A 12,293-nucleotide genomic window follows, 5' to 3' on the forward strand; every position below is an offset into this window, starting at 1 on the left:
AAAAAAAGCCATCTATTTTTAGTCATGCAGGTTTTCAAGCCAAATTATTTTTCTGAGTTCTTATTGTATTCATTAATTACATGGTCAGTTTACATTTTCTACAATGGAGTCTGTTATTAATAGCTAATACAATTATATTATTCATTTTACCTAAAAAAATTTTGACCTAATACTTTTTCCTACTCTATCTGTTGCATGATCCAGGATAGAGAAGATTTGTGATATCCTGCTACTTTAGGGGAAAATTCACGTTCTAGTATTGCTAATGCCAGGAAAATTCCTGGGACGTAGCCATATTCGTAAATATTTACCCAAATGAACTAAAATTACAACTTGGAAGTTTTTCAACTATCAAAGATGTTTATATATTTACAGATTAAAAGTACTTGCAAACCCCAATTTCCTTTATAACAACTAATTTGCAAAATGGAGCATCAGAATTGTTGCAAGGATGTCGAGGAATGTATCCAGAAACTCTTCACCATTTTTGTTTGTTTGTTTGTTTGTTTGGAAATAGGTAACACGATAGTAGTGAGCACTGCCCGATATGTCTAGCCGGGTCGCCAACGCACTTCTAGTACCCTGAGCATCAAAGCACACCGACTCCAGGTGGGTCAGTGTCATCGTGGCTGTTGCTGACCCCGCTCTGGTCTGTATCCCCTAGTAACAGACGAGCGCCCTTACCCAATACGAGTCCTACGATGCATCTGAGTGGAAGGTAAAGTAAGTCTCGTTTTAACCATGACAAGCTTTCTGTCAAAAACTTTGCTCAGTATGGAATGGATTCAAAAACTAAGGCGTTACAATTACTGCCAACAACTAAGCACAGTGCTTCTTAGCATTTGTTCAGTGACCAAGTATCACCAGAAAATAGAGTAATTTTTTTAGTGTTATATAACTATTTTTTTCTCTTTTGGATTTAGCAAAATTATATTAGGAAAAGTGAATTACATTAAGCAAGAGGGTTTAGTTCAAGAATTAGTTTTTTTAAACACAGATCCTTCTACTTTCTTTGAAGCAATTTTCTCTTATTTTTAAATAAAAACATTGTAGTTTGCACTTTTATTTTTAAATAATGTATTGTAAAAAGTAATAGTATAGATGAAACTTCATTTTTCTAAAAATATTAAACATTGGAAATTATACATACACAAATAGTTGAAAGCTTAAAATTTTATGACAACATTCAGGCATGCATATGTACCTGGGAATGTCAAAATTTCAATTTTTTTTTTTTTTTTAATTTTAGGGAAGAGTCTATAGGGTGTTCGGGGTCTCACTACTAAATCGGACTCTGCCTGTGTACAGCCTCCCACGAGCTGGGATTACAGGCATGCGCCGCCACGCCCAGTCTCAATTGTCCTCTCATAATAATAAGGAGAAACCAAAGGCATTCTGATAAATTCTTTTTTGGCCAGGGAGATGGCTCAGTGGAATAAGCGTTTCCCTGGCAAACGAAGGGCCTGAGTTCAATCCTCGGTTCCGCCAAACAAACAAACAAAAAAAAAGAGACAAAACTGATAAATTCTTTTTTAGAACAGCATAGCACATGAATCAGACTTGCAGTGAAAAAACCCAACCCTCCGCATTCCTTTTTTTTTTTTTTTTTCTTTTTGTATCATACACCAGGGTCTACTGCGTACATCAGACTCATAGTGATCTGCTTGTGTTTAGCCTCCTAAAGAGCTGGGATTACAGACGCGCGCCACCACGCACAGTCTCAATCGCAATCTCAGTGCGCCCCGGGAGCTGGGTCAGCACTGCAGGCCCAGGGTGGAACCCGGGCCTCTGCGCGCTGCCTAATCAGGCTCTTTAAACTGCTGAGCTATTTGGCCGGCCCAGCCACATTACTTTTTCAGGTGCGATTCAAGAAAATCAAATGGGTATCTCTGTTTCCCCCTAAATAAAATGGAAACGTCATACACGTATACTTTCCAGAGTACAGTGGAAAAAGGTAAGTGTGTTCAACGTTATTCAGTAGAGTATTGTGTAATTGTAAACTATCATCGTTAACTTCAGATTTTCATTGTACACAGAGTCGTTAGATTTTTTTCATGAAACGGGAGAACAGTGGAAGAGTGAACACTATGGTACCTGTACTACTCCCGGAGACCCTTAATATTTTCAAACCTGTTACTGTGACCAGCACCAATAGTGGGGATGAACAGCATCATTAGCAATAATTGGCACAGTCAGAGGAATGCCCACCTTCATTTCAGATTCCTTGCATTTTTCTTCTGTTCCGCATTCCTTGTTTGGGATCATCTTATCTATTTCCTTGCTTTCCCATTCCCTTACTATTAGTGTAAAATTACCAATAGAATGATTCATAATTTAATACCAGTAATTTTTTTCTTGGCACTTAATAGATTTTTGTTTGTCTTCCTTCAGGAAATTTGTGAGGACCACTAGCCATTGGTTCGATAAAGTAAAAGTACTGAGAAGAGACATACTACAAAACTAACGAATTTTGCATTTGCGTGTAAAGTAAAATAGTACAGAGATGTGCCTGTTGAATGTGTGCACTGTACACTCCTGCAGATATTTGCCTGAAGTGTGTTGGTCGGTAGAAAGGGACTGCAGGGCTCTTTCCTGGGCATTAAATGATCAGATCTTGCTACTTTACCTTTCTCCCCTATATCTGTAGAGAAATAAACACTGGAATCTAATTGTGTTTCGCATTGTCTGGATTGCCACATCCCCAGCACATTCAAGTGGAGTTAAAGTGACATGGTTCAGCTCTCTTGCTGTCTCTCTGTACCCACCCTGCTCCAAATGCTTAACCGGTACTTAAATAGCTGCTGTAGGTTTACATAGAAAGGAAGAGAAAAAGACCAAAAAAAGTGTGTACAAGCTAAGCAGAAATTAAGTAACTGTAATTGAATTTCTTCTTCAGAAGTTAATGGGTTTTTAAAATTTTATTTTGAGGGCTGGTGAGATGGCTCAGTGGTCTAAAGCACCTACTTAGAACAAGCTTAACAAAGCAGAGGGACCACGGTTCAATCCCCCAGCACCACATGCCAGCCAGCCCTGCCCCTGGTGGGCTGAGCTGGCCACACACACAAATAAATTAAAAACAAACAAACAAACAAAAAAACCCAAACAGTATTAAAAAAAATAAAATTTTATTTTGAGGCTCACAGAGAGTGGATAAGGGAAGATTTTGTATAAGTAGGTCTGATCCAATCACCACACAATCTGATCTGTCGATGTCTCTATGGGTAACTCTCATTGCTCTTCTTACTGACATTAGAAACAAGATTAAGTATCAGATTTTTCTACCATGATACAATGTCACTTTTAATACTGTGATTTAAGCAATGAAATGTCATTCATTTAGTGTTTAATTCGCGCATTTGTGACCTCCAAGGGAGTGATAGAAAGCAAATATTCCCGGGGCCAAGGCTATCATTGGATAAGGCTTATATATCACCTACAGCCTCTAAGCTCTAGCTTCCCAAATAGTAACTATTAGCCACAGATTAGCTACTAAACACTTGAAATCTGACTAGAGTGAATGAGAAATGGAATTCTAAATTTTGGTGAAATTTTACTTCACTTAAATTTAAATATATACAGCGGCTACTGAGTTGCTCACAGCAGTACCGGACAGTGCCGCTCTAACACACTCTTCAGCCATGCTCCACGGATATCTTCAACGAGTGTGCTGCTCTTTAACCAAAAGGTGGCTGTCAAAGATCAATGGCAGAGGAGGCTGGGGTTCCGCTTACAGTGGCCTGGTGCCCAGATGCCTTCCTTTTCAGACATTTCAGTGAAAAGGAAAGTAAAAACTGTACCTGGTTAAAAATCTCTGCCCTATTATACATTAGCAGCAGAATGTTTCTAGAGAAAATTCCTTGATATTTGATACCAGTATTCCCATGCATCAATGGGAAAAAGCCACTGCTCACGTTAGATTTCTAAAATTACTAGATGTCTACATTTTGTGTTTTTCTTTCTTTTAATTGAATAATAAGTGTAGCATAGTGAGTTTCATCTTAGCCAAACCCTCAAGTCACACCTGCTGTCCCCTATGAGGATATTCCTGGAGAGTCACAGAGAAGCTCTCTAGTAGACCATTACAGGGGCTTCAGATTAATTCTCTTCCATCATCAACTGCTGAGTCACAACATGCTTCTCTTTAGCCAATAATTGCAGATAAGCAAATTTTTTTCTGATTCAAATATTACCAATGGAAAGGTATGACACAATCAAAAGGAAGGTGAGAACTTGAGGGTTGGACAATGAGGAGAGGGCAAGGAGAAAAGCTGGGAAAAATGACAGGGCCAAAGCCATACATTTATACACACAAGATGGGCAAGGCAATGATCCTGAGAAACATCAGCAGGTTTTGGAAACTAGCAGTTAATTGGTAGGATTCTCACCCTGACTAACTATATATGCTGATACCTGTGAACTAAGCAACTGTACTGAAAATAGCAATGTGTAATAGTAGGGTCATGCTTGGACTGTCTGTCATTCTGGTCTTCTAAATATGTCCTGCTTGTCATGACATACCAATTATTGCCATACTGTCTCTCAAGTAAATATTTGTTTAAAAAAATAAAAGGGTAATAAATGAAAAAAGACACAAGAAAAAAATGTCAAAACAAAACAAAAACAAAAACAAATATTACCAAGGGGCCACAACCCTGCGCTCTCAGCTCCGTGCACACACAGGTGCTTTGTAGACTTCCGCCATCCAAGTTCGCAGCAGTAGTAACAACGCCAGGGAGCTACACTCGCTCTGCTCTGCAGAGCAACCTCCCTTGCTTTCCTTATTGCCTGCCTTCCTTGCGTCCTTCCTTTCTCCCTGCTCATTAAGCAAAGTTAGTTCAGAAATTCAGACTGAGGGGTGCAGAAGACTTGTCAGTACCGACTTACATAACCTAAGATGTCTGAAACTCAGCTGCATTTCAAAATCATTGGAGATGCAATTAAAACATTCCGGTGCTCCGTACACCTGGTCTGACTGCAAAGCCCCTTGGGTAATTGCATTGCGTAACTAGGACTAAAAGTCACGAGCAACCAAATCTGAGACAGAAATAAGCACCGAGCTAAAGATAGAGCCTTTAACTGTAGCAGCCACCTTTAAGAACTTGCATAATTAGGAACACAGAAAACTCATTCTCTTTCTCTGTTGCTGTTATACAGTTGTCAACGGCATAATATACCTGGGCTACGGTAGTTCTCTAACTCATGCTTGGCTTATGCACTCAGGCTCCAACACGACGTGACTTGTATTTTACACAAAATTTAGGTTTAAGGAGGGCCAACAGATAAATACAGACAAAGCATGGTGTGGGAAAATTGTGATCTAGAATCTTTAAAAGTGCTTGCATTTCCAAACTCTTGCATTTGACGAACTTTACTGACCTCAGATCGATTGCACTGAGGCGTCCCTTAACATAAACGAGGAAGGAGAATTGTGAGTTCGCTGTTCATGGAAGGGGTTCTTTACTCAGTATTTTTCATTCTTTTACTAAAATTATCAATAAACCCAACAACAAATTAAGAAATTTCCCGATACAAAAGCCAGGGCTTCCGTGGCAAGCTCAAGGGCCTGAGTTCAATCCCCGGTTCCACCAAGGAAAAAAAAAAAGAAAGAAAGAAAGCCAGGGCTGAGTGTAAACCACATGCACACAGACACACAGACACACACACACAGACACACACACACACACACTCTCACACTCACACTCACACACACACTTATTGCAACATAACTCTAAGATGCTTTTGGAAAAGAAAATTAAATGAAGTAGTGAATACTTCAGGAAATAATCTGGCTAGACAGATGTGGTGTTTTATAGCAGTGTGAAGGTACAAAAATATGTTGTAAGCTATCATAAATACAGTATGAGCTTTTCCTCCCCATAATTATCCCTCAGAAATAAGTATTTTGCCTGATTTCCAAATCTTTACAAACACTGTATTCTACACCGTTCTATTTTCTACTGGAGGGCGCATTATTTTGAAGTGCTCAAAATCAATTCTAGTTTTAGGTGTCTTGTACAAGACAACTTACAGAATTCCTGAAAGAGGAAGCAAAGGCGCTTAATATAGATTTTGTGCTTGTGCCTGAGGACCTGACCTCGCTATTGTAGATGTCACTATAAACATGACTGCCAAAGATCTCGTTAAAAGGCAAAACATGTTGTTTAAAAGTAAGGAATGTAGCTGCACAGTGGCGCCCGCCTGCCATCTCTGCACTCTGGGATGGGGGATCAGAAGTTTGATCCCAACCTGGGCAATTTAGCAACATAACAAGATCTTGTCTTAAAATTAGAAAAGTAGTAATAAAGAGCCAATAATGTGGCTCAGAGCAGAGGCCCTGAGTTCAGTTTCTACTATCGCACAAAAAGTAGAGGTTGTTTTTATGTATTTGTAGGATGGATGAGCACAACAAAATATTCTGATTTATAAAAATGAATAGTAGTTACTTGGGCCATTCCTTTCAAAAAATTCTATGAAGTAAAATTGTTTCATTTTATGCAAGGGTAGAAAAAGTAGTATTTTAAAATTAACTTATAGGGTATTATATTAAATTTGTACATATAACCAAATTCGTAAATTAAACTCTAGGCCAGGCAATTCTACAGTTACCTGCAGTTGACTGCAGGTAAAAGAAATATCAGGAAAAGTAAGGACACAGTGTGCTCAGGGCTCTGTTTCACCTGCAGTTTCAAGCATCCAGGGGGCGTCTCGTAAAGTATCTCTCATGTACCAGAGCGAGCTAGTGTGAAATCTCAGTTCAAATGTTGACAAGCTATTTTTAAGAGAGGTTAATGTAGTACTATAATAGTTACTCTAGCAAGTAACATGGTATGTAATAGAGTAAGACCTATAAGGTTGCTAGGCCTCCGCAGTTACCCAAAGGCCTTAGGGAAAGGGCCAGATCCCCCAGGAAGAGGAATCTCCACCTGAATGCTGCCCCTGGTCCAGAGCTGCATCCGAAGTTCTTCCCTGCAGCTCTTCTTGCCGCCCGCCTAGCCCACAGATTGTACATGGGCCACTTTCCGTACCCACCTGAGCAGTTTCTTAAAGCAGAAATCAATCACCTTACCCCTCTCTCTGTCATCTATCTGATCAGTCTATTTCCTCTTAACAATACTAAATAATGCATCTCCCACACTTTTGCATGTTCCTTACCATTGTACTCTTGAATATATTTTGTTTGTCCACTTGGTACTGTCTGTTTCTTCTGTTATACTCCATACCCCAGAGAGACATTTCATTTGTCTATCTGTTTTCTTACACTAATACCTGGTACAAAGGGATCCTGATCACTGAATCAATGAATTAGGCATACAATCAATCTTTCACTATGTATCTACAATTTGTCAAAACCTCAAGAACTCATTTTAATTCTAGACAACCATTAAAGAGGGAAAAATATACCAGTACATAAAATATAGATAATTCCTGGTTTGATGAAGAGTCACAGTTTTCAGCCTTTATTTGGACACATTTAAATATTTAAAATGAAACTAACTTGAAATCATTTCACTGCTGTTTACAGAAATTAATAAGATCTATATATAAGTCTAGATTGAATAATTAATATATAATATCTACTTATATACTATATTTTAAATTTACCAAAAGGAAGAACTCCAGTAGAAATTCAGAGTACATTATGCTACATTAAAAGCACAAACTAATTAATGAAGTTCAACTTAATTTTAAGTAAATATAGCTTCTTACTTAACTTCAGTTTATTTTAGAAACATAGGCATACTTAACCTCACTTTGGAAATTATTTCTCCAGTTTTTACTTTGAGATCCAATGCACAATAAAATAAATAAACATTCCAAACTCATGTAGCCTATTTCAAATATATAAAATTAAGTGTAATAAAAATAACATTATAGTACCACAAGTGAGAAAAATATTCAACCTATACGCAAGATAGCTACATGAATTAAAGTGTCTAATATTTAGAGAAAGATTGTTAAGCGAAGGCATAAAAGTATTTTTAAAACAAAATTGGAACTGTTTATTTTATTAAAAAGTTGACATAGGTTATCTTTAGTGTTTATGACTTGCAATACAAAGTATTTTAATATTTATCATGTTTAAATACAAGCAGAAGCAGTTTGGCAATCAAAAGGAATAATTTGAATCATATCAGAAAAATAAATTCATTATAATTAGGATATTTTAGAATATGATTAAAACACTGAATAGAAAATGTATTCACCTTTCTTGTCATCAAAATACAGAGTCTGTTGAGCTGGATTTGACCACTGGAGGGAGGTGTTATCATTTTGATCAACCCTGCAGGTCAAAATTGCAGTTCCGCCTTCCACAACCGTGACATTCTGTGTTAGAGGAACCTGCCCTTGGCTGCCTGGAAGGAGATTAAAAAGAATGTTGAGTAAATGAATGTTATAAAATGATTAACTTCTCAAGATCTTCAGTGAACTTCACTTCTCATTCAAAACGATAAATATAGACCAACAAAACTGTGTTATTTCAAAAGACAGAAAAATAATTGAAAATATTTAATCAGAGAACATCATGACTGACATATTAAGAGTTCTTTTCACTCCTTTATATTTTCCGGAGAACTTTATTTTCCTCGTTGGCACACATAAAGATTTATATTCAAAGCCTAACGTGATGATCATTAATTTCCCGTGGCCTTGTATTAATTATCTGCTACTAGATTGGGTCATTGCTAAAAGTAAGCCACGAAGAACTTCGGGTGAACTGAAGCCCTGAAGGGAGCTACAGAACACACACACACACAAATACTTTCCTTATAGTTCTTATACTTTTGAATAAAGCCTATGAAATATGAATACTAGAATTGTAGCTTCAGTTTCTGATAAAATTTCAGAACAATACTATCTCACAAGGGCTTCTTATAATACGTAGCTGTGTGGAAGATACACCTGTTCTTTAAAAGCTGTACATCTCTTTTTAAGATATTTATCAAAATACTATAGAAGCAAGACACTGAAGGATACTTCTTCAGTTGTAGCTCCACAAGATGCTGAAGTAGGAGTTGAGCCCAGGAGTTAGAGTTCAGCCTGCAGGACATTTTACAGTGATTACTCTAGTACAGAAGATATAGGTAATAATTTTCATTGTTCCTTTGTACTTGTTTTTCTCCTATAAACACATTTACTTTTGTAATCAAGGAAATACCTATTTTTAAGCTCATCCTTAAAGTAGTATTATTATATAAAATCAAGTTTTCTATCTTCCTTAGAATTTTACTAAGTTATTACAGTAAATTTTATAATAGATTGACCTAACAAATGCACTTCTAATCATTAAGCAAAATCTGTGGTCACAGAAAAAATAATCTATGCTTTTACTGACAAGTCTGATGACGATGACCAACATGGGTAAAAATGACTTTGTAAAGCCAGGTTAAAACACTATTATGTGAGCAAGGTGGTTCATTAAACGAAAGATAATTTACATATGCAAGAACTTGATGAAGACTTAATCACACCCAGGAAATATATTTCCCCTTGCTTCGTTAGTTTTTTAACGATTCTGTCATTACTACAAGCACCACTTGAGGTTGTGCTGGAGCTACTGGCACAAAGAATCTTATTGCTAAGAAGGCTGCTGATTGGCACCATAAGAAACAGAAGAGCCTGAAGGGAAAATTTTCTTTCCAGACCTAAATGACACAAGCACAGAGGTTCATGACCACATTATATAATTAAGCCTATCAAGTATAAAAATCCGATACCAAGAGTCTTGTCTTCTCAATGCCAACCTGTTAGAGTCACTGTGGAAACTCCAGAGAATACCTCCCTGTAATCTTTAGGGTGGAGTTTTAAAATTGAGGTTAGAAGTTGCTGGAATAAATTCTTTTTTAGTTGACTTGAAAGTCAACAGGAGCCAGAGTGGGTTGTGTTTTGCCTTCAGCTTGGAGGTGACCTCTCGCAGGGAAGCATGGAGAACTATCAATCTTGTAAAGTGAGTGAGGCCAAGAAAGCACATCAGAGGAAACAGAAGCCGAGACAGAAAGGAATAATTACCACAGATTAGCAGCTCATAAATAAGAAGCTCAGAATGGCTTTAAGACAGTTTTCTCAGGCTCTGTGGTACAGATCTAATGCACAAAGGCTGCAAGCTGGAGGATGGTTCCTTAAGTACAAAAAATGAAATGCAACTACTTACAAGTATACATCTTTCAGGCCAGATGACATTCTGACTACCAACTGGTACATAAGTAATAGTGTCTGCTGCTTTAAAGAAATGAAAGAAGACCAGTGATGCTTGCAATAATTTCATTCACTACATTTGCAAAAATAATTTCCAAAACATCCCCATAAGAAATTATGATCCTTCTCATTTCATAGATGGGCAAACTGACACTGGGAGGTTAAATGATTTTTCCCATGGTAAGACAAAGTCAATGAGCCATGTGGACTTGGTTCTGAAAGTTCAACATTTTTATTCTTATCTTTCAGGAAAAGGCTGCTGGTCCTATTGGCTTTATTAGTATTTGTTTACACTTGAAATAGACAACAAAAATGAATAATCATTTTAACAATGAAAAGCAAAAGATGTCAGTATTAACTGCCTTTAAATCTCCAGTGCTATAGAGAATTTAATTTTGGTAAATATTTCAGTCTTTAACAGTGAATCACTGAAGGAGAAAAGCAAAAAACACAATTTTGTAGATTTTCCCCCATGTCAAGTTCTTACATATACCAGCACACATATGCCCTTTCCTTCCAAGTAAGAAACCAGGGTCTCGTGGTCTCCATCCTCGCACCACGTGCATTGTGCCTATAAGGTAATGTCTCTTCAACTTTCAAGCTAAAATCCCTGTAGTCAAATAATTTAGCATTTTTCAATAGAAAATTCATGTGCTAGGTCTACCATCCTACACACCTCTAGGCTATGTGCTTTTTGTTCAACAACAACAACAAAAAAAATTTGAACTGTAGGCAAAGTTCTTCTCAGAGGTCTGGATTCCCTTTTACTTCAGGTTATATCCTGCACAGACCAATGGGTTTGCTGTAGGTCTAGGTTGTCTTTCAACCTCAAGTGTCTTTCCAAGAAAATGGCTAATATTTCTACTTAGAGAATTTAGTTTATTATACAATGAAGAGTTCATCTATAGTGCATTCATTACACAGATATTTTGCAGAACCTACTATATGCTTTGTTTTGTATGAATCAGCATTTGAAGGGTAAAAAGAGGGAGAGATAAATATTAAGGAGCTGAAAAATAATCAGAACCTTGAGGAGAGAATGGAATGTCAAGGTAGACAGGAGTTTGGTGTGAAACACTGCTGACCTTTTTTTGTCTACAAAGATTTCTAAGACACTTAGACACTTGCTTGTAGTGACATTTATATTAAAATAATCCAAGATCTGACTCAGATCACCAGAATTCTACATGTAAGAGGAGTCATTCTTACCAAATAAGCACAGGATGAAATTTATGAAACTTCTACTCTGGGCACTTAGAAGCTAGTTAGTCTTTCTTTCTTTCTTTCTTTCTTTCTTTCTTTCTTTCTTTCTTTCTTTCTTTCTTCTTTTAAATGTAGTTAGTACAGGGTCAATAGGGTCTCACTACACAGATTAGACTCCTAGTGATTCTCCTGTTTTCAGCTTCACAAATACTGGGATTACAGGCATACACCACCACTCCCAGGCTCAGTTGCAGTCTCAGAGGTTCCTGGGGCCAGGGCTGCCACAACAGGGCTGGGATTGAACCCTGGTCCCTCCACCTGTCTAAGCAGGCACTTTAATCCACTGAGCTATCGGGCCAGCCCTTGGTTAGTCTTTCTATTGACCCATATTAATCATTTTTCTCCTGAGTTCCTTTGTTTATTTCCTCATATTATTATATTATTTGTATAAACATCTGATTCTCTTAGTTAATTCTAAGTCAATTAAGAACATGGTAGCAAGCAGGCATTTTATGTTTCAGTCAGCTAGATTGCTTAACATACTGTACTTTCTTTTTTTTTAATTTTATTTATTTGTGTGTGTGTGTGTGTGTGTGTGTGTGTGGCCAGCTCAGCCCACCAGGGGGCGGGTCTGGCTGGCATGTGGTGCTGGGGGATTGAACCGCGGTCCCTGTGCTTTGCTAAACTTGTTCTAAGTAGGTGCTTTAGACCACTGAGCCATCTCACCAGCCCCCGTACTGTATTTTCAATTGAGCTTTCTGTAGACATTCACTGTCCAGTGTGAGTACATTTTCTTAGAACAGTTGCTCGTTGGCATTTATAGAGGAGTTTGTGACAGTAGAATCACCAAAGTAATTCAAATGTGCTCTGTGTCTGTGTGTGTGTGTGTGTGTGTG

The 12,293-nt window shown here is 37.6% G+C and overlaps 1 protein-coding gene and 1 pseudogene across 1 annotated transcript in view; both read right to left on the minus strand.

Annotated features, from left to right (window-relative positions):
- The window catches only part of Cadm2 (cell adhesion molecule 2), a 241,885-nt gene extending 233,527 nt beyond the window's left edge, over positions 1-8,358 (minus strand). The window contains exon 1 of the mRNA XM_023719232.1: positions 8,205-8,358. The gene's annotated coding sequence lies outside the window, so the exon portion shown is untranslated. The remainder of the gene's footprint in view (positions 1-8,204) is intronic.
- Positions 1-12,293, minus strand: part of LOC101582596 — a 93,555-nt pseudogene that overhangs the window by 79,060 nt on the left and 2,202 nt on the right.

Source organism: Octodon degus, unplaced genomic scaffold, assembly GCF_000260255.1.
Source record: "Octodon degus isolate 3935 unplaced genomic scaffold, OctDeg1.0 scaffold00066, whole genome shotgun sequence".
Classification (NCBI taxonomy): domain Eukaryota; kingdom Metazoa; phylum Chordata; class Mammalia; order Rodentia; family Octodontidae; genus Octodon; species Octodon degus.